The following is a 14,954-nucleotide window of genomic DNA, read 5'->3' on the forward strand; positions in this document are numbered from 1 at the left end:
TCCGGCGGCCACACCCCGCCCCCTCGCTATTTGGCCTCCGCCATCTTGCTGGAGGCGGGAACGACACAATGCGCACGCGCGAGCCGCGGAGCTGGCGGGCGTCCTCCGCCTGGCTGGGAGGCCGTAGTGCGCAGCTGTGAGCTGCCGCCTGCCTCTGTGGTTGCGCGACGCGGCGCCGAGCGCTCCTGCTTCTCCCCAAGAAGCGGATTCACCGACTGGCTAGACTACTCCTCTCTCCCGAAATGTGCTGCAGCCAGCTTAATAGACCTGCAGCTGTTCTGTACACATCCATCCTCGGAGCTGCCACCGTGTGCCAGGCCCTGGGCGCGGCGTTGATGGTGGCAAGATGAATAAAACCATTCCAGCTCTGAAGAAGCGCCTAATTTAGTGAAGATTAACGAGCTATGAGCTCAGTAGCTGTACCCAAGCCTCTTCTCCCGTTTTAATTCAAAACATCTCGCTTCCAGAGGGCCACTGCTTGTCTCACACCGTTTGATCAATTCTTTACCTTGCATTCTTGCAACAGACCATGTCGGCTGGACGTCTCTTAAATACCCAGACCCAGGTTTACAGGAATAATAAATATAAATAAACTCACAGAGCTTACATTCTAGTGTGAACAAAGAGACAAAAACTAAAGTCACCAAAATAATGTTTGGTGATGAGCAAAGGTCAGAAGAGAGTAGACCAGGGAAACATCAGGGTCAGAGCCTGTCAGATAGGGAACAGCAAAACAGAGGCCTAAGGTGGGACTGAGCCTAAGGTATGCGAGGTACTGGAAGCGCAGGCCACATGAGCAATGCCAGAGGTGCAGGCCATGGAGGACAGGGGCCAAATCAAGCCAGGCCTCAGGAGATGGGGAAGAGGCTGGATTTAATTCCGTGTGGTGGTCTCCTTACCATCAGTCTCCCACTGCTCTCCAGATGCTTCCGGCTCGTCTGCCTCACTGCTTTGTACGAGTTAATTTGGCCTACTGGCAAGACCTTGGTTTCAGGTCTAATTTCCTGTTATCTGTCAGGTTTCGTTTTAAATGTCACCTTTGAAAGGCCATCCTTCCTAAGTAAATCTCTGTTATTCTCCCCATTCTTCATCACTGCATTTGATTATTTCTTCCGTGGCACTTAATGTGTTTTTAAGCTAGGTATTTATTCTTTTTTTACTCTTTCTCTACTAAACGCCGAAGATGCTTTGTTCACCAGTGAATACCCAGTGCCTAGCACCTTGCCTTTCCTAGGCGATCACTCAATAAATTTCTGCTAAACTAATGAAGGTGGAAGTTTGTCAGCATCTAAATAGTTAGTGCCATACTACATTGTTTTGTATTTGCTGGTTTTTAAACAACTAGTTGGTTTTAGAATCAACTAGATTGTAAACAGAATTGGGGAAGGATATGACAGTGAATTGGAGAATGGTGGCGCAATGGGTAGAGATCGTGTAAGTTTGCAGGACCGGGAGAGGGAAAGCGTCCGACTACCTATTACACGTGCTGTTCTCTGTGCTATGTACTTAGTCCTCACCACAGTCCTGTTGAAAAGCTATCCTTATTTTATACATGAGTAAATACGAAAAGATTCAGTCACTTGCCCAAGGAATACATTGCCAGGTAGTGCTGACCCTAAAGACCTTACCATTTAGAAAAATTAGACTTGTAGACAAGCTTACCAGGTAATTTGACTCTGTCATTAGCAAGTTTTCATTAGAGATTTTAGCTATGGCCACTAAGAATTCCAGCTGGGGATGGTACACACCATAGTTCCAGCATCTTAGGTGGCTAAGGTAGGAGTATCATAAGTTCGAGGCCAGGTGGGCAGCTTGGTAAGATATATCACAAAATAAATGATAAAAAGAGCTGTGAAGGTAGCTCAGCATCCCCTGAGTCCAATCCTCAGTACTGCAAAAATAATAAACAAATTAGAATTCAGACATATTTCTATCCCTGCATAGGATCTGAACAAAGGTCCTGATTGAAAACTGCTGTCATTCTTTAAAGCAGAGTTGATTTTACCATTTTTTAAAAGAGCAGGATATATTTATTGAGAGAAAGAAAGCTTTAGTTTGAGGGACAGAAGAGGTCGCGAGTGGGTTGCTCACAATTTTCTTTTTAATTTTTTTCAGATTTTGTATTTTCTCATATTAATAACATGCACATTTTCAGGATGGGAAAAGAATAACTGAAAAATGGATATGTACCCTAAATGCTAGTTGTATACCTTGGTTAGGCTTCTTTTCTGCATTTGACTGGATTTTTTTCTAGTCTCCCAGTTAATTCCTTACCACAAAAATACTCTCCTTACCTCTTAGGCTCACTACAACCATTTTTCCCTCCACTGACGTCTCAAAATGATACACAAGCATTTTTCTCTCAGCAGGTTAGTTGCTTTAAGATGGCTGGGGAGACATGTTAGAAAGGATGGGTCTACTGTTTTATTGGGGGAGCCATTCAATTCTCATATGAAGAGATAACACTAAACTCATAATGTCCTCTGCCCATAAACCAAAAACAATCAGTCCAAATACAGACTAAGTAGTACGTGAGACTGTATGCCTGACAAGACTCACCCCTACTCTACCTCATGTGAAGTATACTCCTTGGACTACTGCGTGGAAATCTGGCAATGTCTTTAGTTTCTTTTGTATTTCTAATGTTTAGCATCTGCTATGAGTTAAATCATGTCCCCAAAAGCCGTATGTTGAGATCCCAATCTCTAGTACCAATGTGATCTTAAATGAGAATGGGTTTATTACAGATATAATTAAGTTAAAATGACATCACAATGCAGTGGATAGGGTAACCCCATAAGACATATGAGAAGCCCATGTTAAGACAGAGAGACTGCCACAAGAGGACAGAGACAGAGATAAAGATTTATGCACCTATATGCCCAGAAATGTCAGATATTTCCAGCAAGCCATCAGAAAATGGGAAAAGGCAAGCAAGACTTGGTCTGCTGTTTTCAGAGGCAGCATGGCCTATTGATACTGTGGTTTGGGATTCAGAACATAAGTTAATAAACTTGTTTTAAGTCATTCAGTCTGTGGTACTTTGTTACAGTAGTCCTAGGAAATTAATACACCATGTTATATATATGGCAGGACCTATAATAGAAGAAATGGGGCAGGCATGGAGGAAACCTGGACTACTTTCCTAACTAGACAGTAAACCAGCTTCAGAACCTCAGGACAGTCACCAAACAACAGTTTCCTCATCTATATAAACAACGATAATGATAGCTGCCCTGCCTACCTTTGAGAACTGCAATGACAACTAACAACTATTTATTCAGTGATGTTGTGACCAAAAGACCAAATGACAGGGTTACTGCCACAGGGAATTTTACAGTCTGGCTGAGAAGACAAGGCATTTCATTATGATAAGATAACTAGCAGAGGCCAAGAGCCTAGTGCGTGGTTTGGATCTTATTCACTATTGATGCTGAAAGAAAGATTCAATGACGACTGGATAAGACTCTATGAAGGACCCTTGTCTTAGTTACTTTTTACTTGCTGCGACAAAATACCCAACACCTAAAATGAAGGAAGGAAAGGTTTATTTCTTACAGTTCTTGGAGGTTTCAGTCCATATTCAGTTGGCTCCAAGGTAGGGTGGCATAGTGGGGCCACGGTTTATGGCAGCTGCAAACAGCAAAGCAGAAATCTGCGAGAGAGAGAGAGAGAGAGACACATCTTCTTCCCACCATTACGTCATATCCTGGCTCAACTCCTAGGAAGGTGTAGCACTCACACCACCAATCTGAGCACTAGACAATGAGCCAATCACAAATGCTAGATTTGGTTGAGTTCATAATGAGGCTTGGGGGCCACTGACATAAACCATGATAGCCCTCATAGAGAAGGAGTTTATTAGAAGGATTCTGGATAACTGTAGAACCTCTAGAAACATACTCAAATTATGCCCATAACTGATCCTAAGAAGCCAACATGGTAGCCACTGCTGGATATACAAACCAAAATTGGAACTGCCAATACCACTTGACCCAGACACTGGATGATGTCACTGCTGCCCTTGAGAACTAGATAAGACTTGCTATTGCAACTCTCTACATGATGGAAGGCACTTCATCTTCATAGTACTAGCTTTCAAACTCGAGCCTGGAAGCAGGACAAATAATTGACACAACCCATGCTGTCAAATAGAAATATAATGTAAGCTACACAAATAATTTTAAATTTCCTCGTAGCTACATTAAGGAAGGTTTTCTTCAAAAAGCAGGTGAAATGAATTTTGATAACATATTTTATTTAACACAATATATCCAAAATATAATCATTTTAACATGGACACTAGCCAACAATTCAAGTCTTCTATAGTGGTGTGTGTCCAGAAGTTACTATATTTAATAACACAGTTCTAATTAACAGGGAGGCCAGGAAAATGAAGACAGTATATGGATTTTCCATTTCCATACTGAGAGGTGGGCACCTATGAGGAGGGCAATTTCCTAGACATAGAAAGAAGGTACTGATGTAGTTTTGCAAATGGAAGATAAAACTGAAAGAAAACCAAGACTGGATTGTAGAGGAAGGAAAATGATCAACTAAGAACGTTTAGTCATTAATTTTATCTTGTAGTGATTAGGTGATCTGAAAGTTTGTTCATTGAAAAGGTACTTTGAAAGTTTAAGGACAGAATCATGCAAGCAAGGTGTGGTGGCACACGCCTGCAATCCCAGTGCTCTGGAAAGTTTAGGTAGACTGCAGCTTGAATCCAGCTTGGACAACATAAGTCACTTAGCAAGGCCTAGAGATGTAACCTGGTACAAAGACACGCTTGATTCAACTCTTACTAGTGTATACACACACACACACACACACACACACACACACATACATGCAGGCATAATGAATTGAAGAGCACTTAAATGGAATTAGAAATCCTGAGGTTTAGTTATGTTTCCCATCCATCCAACTGTAGGCCAGTCACCCTTCTAGATCTCTCTTTTTACCTTTAGAAATGAGGATAATATCTATTTCATGCCTCTGAGAAGGAGTAGATGAAATAGTACATTGAAAATACCCAGTACCTGTTACAGATATTTTTCAAGGTCAAGGTTCTCCAGAGAAACAATGTATTTATAATATATTAAGATTTATTGGCTGGGAAACAAAGCAACCCATTTGCCTCCCAGGTAAGTGGCTGTGGCTCAAGGAAGTGGCAGGCACCCCAAGGGGAGAACCAGCCAGCATCTCCTGAGATCCTCACCATGTTGGAACTTAGGGCGCTGGGAAACAAAGCAACCTGCTCGCCTCCCTGGTAAGCAGCTGTTAGCCTACTGGCATGCGGGCTGAAAATCAAACATCCCATTCCCCCTGTGCCCTGTTAGCAAATGGAAGCCAGAGGTCTGAGCATCTCTTGGGAAGTTGACCATACGCAATATAGCAAATATGGGGGATTTCCTTCTACCATCTCTTTGAAGGCAAATATTGTTATCATTGTTTTGCCTTGATCTGATTTTTTATCGGTACCAGGGATCAAATTCACGACCACACACTTGCAAGGCAGACGCTTATGCCGCTGAGCTAAATCCCTAAACCCTAATCTGATTTATTATATTGCTCTATTCAACATTCTGTTTTGATAAGTTCTATAATGTTCTGTATTTGGTTTGATTTTGCTATACCTGATTGAAAGGACAACTATTGTGAAGGTAACAAGATATACTATGAAATCTATTACTGTTATCCCGGTAACCTGCTGTGACATTCTGTACCAATTTCACTGCACTGTCTCAACTGGCTTTGTTCTGTCTTGTTCTGTTGTATTTTATTACCTTCAAAAAAAAATCTGAAAAAAAATTTATTATAGGATTTGGCCTTCTGGGGAGCACGAAGTCCTATGATTTATCATAAGAATTGGCTTTGTGTAAGCCAAGAAAGCCCATAATTTTCTGTCTGCAACTGGAGAACTAGAAAAGCCAGTAGTGCAATTCAGTCAACGTCCAGAAGCCTGAGAATTGAAAGGTGGAGTAGCAGTTAAGTCCTGGTCTGAATCTTAAAACCCAAAGAACCAGAAATATACATGTCCAAGGGTGAGAGAAGCTGACCATCTACATTAGTGACTGTGATCTTTATCAATTCAAATGCTAATCTCACGGCAAATAAATACATGAAAAAAATGTTCAACATCATTGGTCACTGGAGAGATGCAAATTAAAACAACACTGACATTCCATCTCATCCCAGAAAAATGGCTGTGCCCCATTAGCAATCAATAAAAAATCAACCAAATCCAAATGCTAGAGGGCCTGTGGGGAAAAAAGAATCCTCCACTGTTGGTGGGAGTGTAAACTGGTGAAACCACTGTGGAAATTAGTGTGGAGAGTCCTCAAAAAACTAGGATTAGTTCAACCCAGCTATTCCCTTTCTGATATCTTCCTAGACAAATTAAAAGCATCATACCACAGTGATATATGTGCACTCATGTTTACAGTAGCACAATTTGTAATAGCTAAATCTTATAAACAACCCAAATGCCCATCAATCAAGGAATGGATAAAAAAGATGTATTGTTATACAGTGGAGTACTACTCAGCCATAAAGGATAAACTAGAGATTTTTATAGGTAAATCAGTGCAACTCAAGACCTTACTTATAAGTGAGCTATATTAGACCCATATGTGTGAACATTATGTTGTTTCAGTAGTGTGAGAAACTGAGCATGTAAATAACATCTACAATGTATAATAGATACTGTGAATTGGGAAGAAATTGTTTAAAAGAAAAGACAAACTGTGGGTAGCGGAAAAGGAAAGAGAGAGAGAAAGAAAAAAATATATTTACAAGATAGTTAAGACATTTATACAGCTAGTTGTTCTTCATTCATTGAAAAGAAAGGTTTGTGCTAATATTGTTTGGATAAAATATCATGCCTATATTTAGTACTCTGAGTAACTACTACAAAGACAACAATATACAATATATTAATTATTGTAACTCTTCTACTAACCTGTTTTGAAACTGTTTTACTGTTATTTTTATTTTTTCTCTTTAAAATTAAACTAACTGCTAATCTTTTCTGAAGATACTCCTCAGACACACTCAGAAATAATATTTTATCAGCTATCAGGGCATCCCTTATCCCAGTCAAGTTGATGCATAAGATTAACCACCAAACCTGCAAGCACTTAACAAATGTTACTTAAATCCAAATAAATATGAGTATCTGGTTAGAAGTCTAGATAGATGGCAAAAAGATTGGACTATTTCCCAAATGCCAAGAGAAAATATAAGGTAAAAACCTTGAAAATGTATATTTCAGATATCTCTGTTCTGTTTCAGCTTGGACAAGTTAAAATCTGAACTTGTTCCCTAAGGATACCTTTTTTCCTTGAAGTCTTTCTGGTCATCCTTGGCTAGAGGTCATTCTCTTACACTGCCTGTCATTCTCTTGGGGTAATTGGATATTGGTGGTTGTTGGACTCTTGTCTTGCCTTCTTCACTAGACGCATACATGAGGCCATAGACCATTCCTTTGCATCTGTCACTCACAATGTCCTGAACTGAAAGCTTCCAAACAAACAACATCAGTGAAATTCAATAATTTTAGTAACTAGATTACGAGTATAATGTGTTCTTTATATTATACTTAGTACTTTGGTATATGCTCATAAATTTCCATGAAAAAATCTTTAAAAAGACATCCAAGAAATTTCTGCTTTAAGGTGAACTGTTTGGTCTCCTTCTATCTAACTAAAATGTCAGTAGCATGGTATAATTTTTGGCGAAACCAATCAGTGTTAAGGATCAAGAGCCACCACTTGTATGGGACCTTTTTAAGGTCCTGCAAAATGCTTTACAATTGGTTCATTAGTTTCTGTGCAGGCAAAAAAATAGCATACAGTTGGCTGAGGGCATCATTCTCTTTCTACTCTGACTTACCTACCGTCTTCATTCTCTTTGTGTCGGGTGGTGTTAGAGTGGCTGCAGTAATTTGGGGATTTGGCTCAGGTCAAGTTGAGTTTGTAATTCAATCTGTTTGACTTTAGTTAGAGGTTACTATATGACTCATAGTCGCCTCTGTGTGTAGTGTCTTATTGTTAAGCATACTCCACAGTAGAGCTTTGTGCAATTCTCCCAACATTAAAACATAAGGGTGTGGGGCCAAGAGATAGTAGTTTTTTTTTAATACCTGGAATTGAACTTATGACTTCACACTTAGCAGGCAAGCACTTGAGCACTGAGCTAAATTCCTGGTCAAGATTGTACTGTTGTATGAACAAGTCTATGGCACCTATACCACTAGTATGTGTAGAATCAGAAGCTAATCTCTAGAAAAGTATTCCAAAATTTATAGTTGAAATGGAAAATAAACCTCATAGAAGTTTTCTCAAATGAAAAAAAATTTAAAGCATCAATAACTTAAAATTTTTGGTCAATAATATTAGAAGAAAAACTGAATTGTCTATTAAAATATAAAAACAGAAATCACTATTCTTTGAAGAACCAATTAAATGTCATCCAAAATCGCCTCCACACTGAAGGCAGGGTAAAAGTATCATTAGGTGGTAAAATAATGCTCATATTATATTATTTTTCCAGATTTTGTCATGCTTGTAGATTTTTGCCTGTATCTTAACATTTATAACTTATTGTGACTGTTTTTTCATTCTAAAGAAATACTTCACTTTTTAAGCTAAATTTATATTCATGATTTTGTATTTTTCCTTATGAGCAATCTGGAAGAGATTGTGTAAGATTGATGTCAATTCTCAAAATGTTGGTAGAGTTCTCCGGTTGAAGCCATCTGGGTCTGGAGAATTCTTCTCCAAGAGTATTTTAATGACAAGTTCAATTTTTTAAATGATTATAGGACTATTCTGTTTCATATTGCTTGAGCTTTGGCAGTTTGTGGTTTTTGAGAATTGGTCCATTTTTTCTAAGTTGTTGAATTTAGAAGTGTCTATGAAATTCTCTTATTCTTTTAATGGCTGTAAGAACTGTAATGATATCCTCTTTCATAATGGCTATTGATTTGTGTCTGTTTCAGTTTTGTGTTCATTCCTGGTGATTGAACCCCAGGCCTTGTGCATGCTAAGCATGATCTCTACCACAGAGCTTGTACCCCTAACCCCCAGAATAATTTTTCATTCATAATATAATACAATAAACTGTCCTTCTAACCAATACCTATTGAAGTTTTGCAGCTAAGATAATTGAGCGTCATAAAGTTAGAGGACAGAAATGTGTGATTTTCCATCTAATAGCAATAAAAGGAAACATTCCATCTTCACAAAAATTAATAATTATTTATAATTAATAATTCATCATATTCAATTCCTGGATATCTAGCTTTTAAATAAAACTGAGTATAATATTATTTTTCTTGGTTTTTTAAATTTGAAAATCCTATTGATTCTTCTGGTCACTAAAGGAACAGCACTGATATAGTTTGAATAATAAGTTGGTAAGGGTTTGTCTACATTTTATTTTATATTACCAAAGTATAATAGATTTGTCCCTTTCTTGTCACTGAGACAATACCCAACACCTACCACTTAAAGGAGAAGAGGTTTACTTTGGCTCATGTTTCAGTCCAGAGTTGGCTGGCTTCAAGGCAAGGCAGGATGGCAGAAGGATTTAGCAGAGGAATAACTGCTCACTTCATGGGACCCAGGAAGCAAAGGGCAATGGGAAGAGCCAGGAAGAGAGATATACCCTTCTAGCCCACATCTGAAGTGACCTGCTTCTTCTGATCAACCAGACTGTTTGGTGTTGGCAAGTCAGTTATCAGCTCCATAATACAATCATCTTTCAAAAGCCCCACCTATGAGTGGATGAGGCTTTGGGGGACAATTTAGATCTGAACCATAACGTTCTGCCCCTGGCTGCCTGAAGATTCATGCATCTTTTTTTAATGCAAAATGCATTTAGTTCATCTCTAAGAGTTGCTGAGGTCCTAGCAGTTCAGCATTTCTGAGAAGTCCAAGTTCAAAGTATCTCTTCTATCTCCTAAGGCAAACACTTAGATGTGAGCCTCTTTTATAGGAAAGTTAAGCATGGTATAACGGTTGATATATTGTGTCAGCTTGAGAAGTCTAGATGCTTAAGTAACTCAACAGTTTTATATCCTGGGGTGCAGAGGACATGTTTTTAACCACTCTGTAATGTTTGTTGTGTCAACTTGTGAACTTTAGATGTTTAAGTGGTTCAGTAGGGGGTCAGGGTCCTCACTTTGTAAACATCTTGAACCTGTGCAAGAGGAGGGCACAGAGATGGTGTGAGTGCTATACCCACTCTGGGGCAGGTAGTCTACTTACAATATAAAGGAGAAAAAGAGGCTTGCTTCCCTCACTCCTTTCTGTTCTTGCTGTTTTCTGCTACCTTGAACTATTGCCCTTGAGCCGTGCCACCCTGACTTAAAGTCAGTTGATTACAGACTGAAACCTCCACAAACTGTGAGCTAAATAAGCCTTTCTTTTCTTAATTTTGGGTGTTGGGTATTTTTTCTCAGAAAAGAGAAATGTAACCATGACACACTGTCAACTTTTCAAAATGGAAAAATAGGGAACTAGAAACTGATGGATCTAAAGCATGACTAAAATCCAGCAAAGCCAACAGTAAATCCTGTAGCTCTGAGTCCAGCACCTGGGGCAAGTTTTTGCAACAAGTGTACTCCAAAGGACTTATATGGTCCCAACCCTATGGAATTGCCAGTGGTTGTAGCCCTCATGGCTTCTCCCCTGGGCTGGCTTTGCTGGTTCCTCGTACCTTTCCACATCAGACAGTCCACATTCCTGGTGTCTCCAACTTCCTGGAGTTTTTACTGTACTTTGACTTCACTCTCATAGCTCCAAGCTCTGCTCTTTCAGGGTCACACTATCTGGCCTCGAAGACCTTCTGCTGAAATCTGAGTGGAAACCTCCCTGAACCCACAACTCTTGCATTTTATGCACTCCTAAAACCAGCACCAAATGGATGATTCCAAGTACTGTTACAGCTCAAGCAGTAATCAGGCTTCCTCGAATCATTGTTGTACAGGTCTCTGAGTACTTGGAGGGCTAAGCAGTATGAACCAGTTTCCTAGGTGGCTGTTGTCAAGCAGGATATCTCAGAGCCCTCCTCAAAGCAGTGTTTCACTTTTGCAACTTTGAGCCTGCTACAGCTGGGGCCTTGCTGATTCCTCACATGCTCTCAAGCTGTCTTTATTTCTTTTTCTTTTTTGGTACTGGGGATCCAACTCATGATCTCATGCTTGCCAGGCAGGTGCTTAGACCACTGAGCTAAATCCCTAGCCCTCAAGCCATCTTTCTTATTGTCCTGCAGTAAAGTAATTGGCTTCTTTTTAGTGCTAATATTCTTGGCAACCAAGATTTTCTCTGTTCCATCTTTGTGAGAAATTTTCTTATGGCAAAACTGAAAACTTTTTTTTTTCTTTCTTTCTTTCTTTCTTTTTTTTTTTTTTTTTTTTTTTGTCTTTTTCCTTTTTATTGGTACCAGGGATTGAACTCACAACTGTCGCTTGCAAGGCAGGTGCTTATGCTGCTGAGCTAAATCCCCAACCCCTAAAACTGAAAACTTTTAAAAATTGATTTTGCTTCTTGTTTCTCAGTACAAACTTGGCTAAAAGCAACAAACAGTAGCCATGCTACAGCCTGAACAGTGGACTGCTTTGAAATTTCCTCTACCAGGTTAATTTTAATTTCAGTCTCCTGTAAAGTCTCAGGACATCAGTAAAATGCTAAACTCTTCTGTATACAACTTTTCCTCTAGAGCATGGTCTGGAGTCTGGTTGCAAATGGACTCCTTTACAACTGGAAACTCCTGAGTTTGGTCTTTTATATCAGTATTTCTGTCAGCATGCTGATATTCTGAACTCTGACCAGACTCTCCCATCAAGCTCAGCTTATAGCATTCTAGGACTGTGTTTCCAACTTGCGCCTCTATATCCTCCCAAACTCCTCCAGTGAATGTGTTCCAAAGGCTTCTGGGCTACACACAATCAGGTGTAGTTGCAGTAATACCGCCAGTACCAAAGTCTCTGGTTGATAAGACATCATACTTGCAATTCAAAGGAGCAAAGGTTCCTTTTTGCTCTTGTTTAAGTAAAGGGTTGGCTAGACCCAAGGCAGTATGGCATGGTAGGGGCATAGTAGAAGAACTGCTCACCTCACAAGGTCCAAGAAGCAGAGGGTGAAGGGAGAAGCTGGGAAAGGAGACATACCTTCCAGGCCATGGCCACAGTGACTCTCTGCTTCAGTCCTACACCCTGCCTTCCATTAGCAAGTCATCTGTAAACCCTCATAACACAGTCACTTTTCAAAAGCCCCACCTATGAGTGCATGATGCTTTGGGAGTTATTTAAAAATAACCTTAACGACATGTATTGTAGAAATTTTGGAAGTTCCAGAAAATCATCAAGAAAAAACCCCTCACCACCTAAGGTAACTATTAATAGTTTGAAGAATGTCTTCTCAGATTTACTTTAAAAACAAAAGTAGTTTTAGGAAACAGCTTTTCCCTCATCAGTCACTTTTTAAAACTACAGAATATTTTAATGAATGAAATTTAATAAAGAAAACCTAAACATTTATTTCACTGAAATTCACATTCATTTCTTCATACAGTTTATGGTTTGGCTGATGACACTGATAACTCAGCATTAACAACCAGTTTGAATACCTCGGGAGAACATCCTATAAGCCCAAAGCAGACCCAGCAGTATACTGAGAGTAGTGCAATTCAAGAGAGACAACATATGTTTGCACCCCCCATTTTTTATGCTATCATAGCTGCCTCAAAATTTAGGGGGGAGGAAGAGCTAATAGACTTACACCAGGACCTTTAGTGGACTTAAGCTTGTTCAAAGAAATGAGAAAAACAATTGTGAAATTTTAAAGATTTTATGAGCTGACTATTAAGCACAGTCATTATTAAAGAGTAAATGCTATAAAATTATAGTTTAATGAGTTATATTGAAAACAAAGCTAATAAGTACTCAAAACCCATCATTTAAAAATCATTTTTGCTACATTTTGTGATTTTCTATGATCCAAAAATTTTCACGTCTTGTGTGTATGGTGGAAATTCTGCATAATGTTCTGGAGGACATCTTTTCTTAACTGTGATACCACAATGGTAGTTTGAAATTTAGCCAGAGTGAATGTTTACATCATAAAATCAACAAATAAAGCAAACTTGGTCTTGATTTATTCTTTTGTTAATTGTCTAGGAATGGAGAAAATGTTAATATTGTAGATTAAACTTAAAAATATATTGTGAAGAGTGTGAAAATTGAAGAAATACTAGAGTACTCGAAAACCATTATCAAATTCATTTAAGTCATTCGTATCATTGACAAATGAGGAAAGTTCTACCACAGCCAGTTTCACTTTCTTCTTACTCATTAATGTCAATGAAAATATCAACCAAGATTCTTGTTAAAATGACACTTTATTTTCAATCATAAGTTGGTTGCAGATATAAAAGTTCATCAAAAATCAGTGAAACATTCTGTGAGAATCAATTGGTGTATAAACTTCACATAAAATATTGCATATTTTACTACTGATAAACTATAAGATATGTACTCTTTCTGCCTCTCAGGGACTGTGATGGGATGGAATCCAGGGGCTTGCACGTTGCTAAGCACATCCCCTCCACCTGAGCTATGCCCGCCAGTGCCTATATACTCTTTACTTATTTTTGTTGGTTTAAAGATTAAATTATTTTTTATTAAGTTTATTGCTACGTTTTAGGTATACACAATGATCACAGTTATCACAGGGAATTTGTACCTGGGCATGATGTAACTTGACTTTTTCCATTACCCTACCCTCCTTTCCAACCTTCCTCCTGTCCTTATTGACAAAAGATTTGTTTCCATTTTTCCTTTTCTTCTTATTTAATTCATTTCCCTTCTTTTTTTCTTCTCCATCCCTTGTTCCCCTTCCTATTTGAACAATTTCTTCCTATTTCACAATATCTATTACACATTTTGGTCTTTATTTATACTTTCAGTTTCTCATACCAGAGAAACAATGTAGCATTTACACATGTGTGTCTGATTCATTTCATCTAAGAGTGTGGTCTTGAGGTACATCCATTTTAAATTATTTATTTTTAGGAAAATTTAGATTTTTGTTTTAAATTACTTACGAATAACTTCTTTAACTTTCTCTGCAAGCATTTGCCTCCTTAATATTGTTTCTCTGCTGACATTCTGTTTTCACCGTCACTTCTTCTACCTTCTCTTTACGTTTTCTTTTCTGCTCCATATTTTGGATCTGCTTCTGGTTAGGTCCTTCCTCATGGACATCAATTTATTTTTCCTCTGCTTGAGACGGTGTTCTCGTTGCCTCAGCTCCTCTTTTTTCAAGTGCTGTTGGTCCTTCAGGGGTTGCATATCCTAAGCCAGAAATCTTCAGGCCTTTTTGTGAGAGGGAGAAAGTGGCAGGCAGCGTTTTCCTCTTTCTTGCCAAGGATTGTGCTGACTGTGCAAAATACACTTTTAACTTCTGAGGGTGGATGTGCAAAACATTCACCATCTCCTTCGGAATCACTCATTTCTGCAGCTTCACTGGTGTGCACTCCTTGTATCTTAACATTTGAAAGAAATTTGTATGTATGTTTCAGAGAGCTGGTTATGAGTGCATTAGTGCACTACTGGTTAAGGAGCAAAGGCTTCTTTTGCCCCTTTATCATAGCACCAGATGATTCCGTTCAGCTAAGCATCTGCAGGTGAGTAAACAGGGGTAAGACTAGGAGTGAAAAATGAAAGATGGGGGGAAAGGAGAAGAATCAGAGAAAGGGTGGAAAAAGAAGAGCAGTTTGCCCGCTCTGCCTTATGAGCTAGCCTGTCTCCTTTCTGCTTTTTAGCAACAGCTGGCAGCTGTCTGTAAGAAGGGAGACAAACCATTGCTCAGCCTTTTGGATTTCTCAGGTTACAAATGTGTCAGGGATTAGCTGGTCACCACGGAGGAGCTAAAGAGCTAGCAGTG

Source organism: Cavia porcellus, unplaced genomic scaffold (assembly GCF_034190915.1).
Source record: "Cavia porcellus strain 051 isolate PalLab524CR breed Dunkin Hartley unplaced genomic scaffold, mCavPor4.1 scaffold_2, whole genome shotgun sequence".
NCBI lineage: Eukaryota > Metazoa > Chordata > Mammalia > Rodentia > Caviidae > Cavia > Cavia porcellus.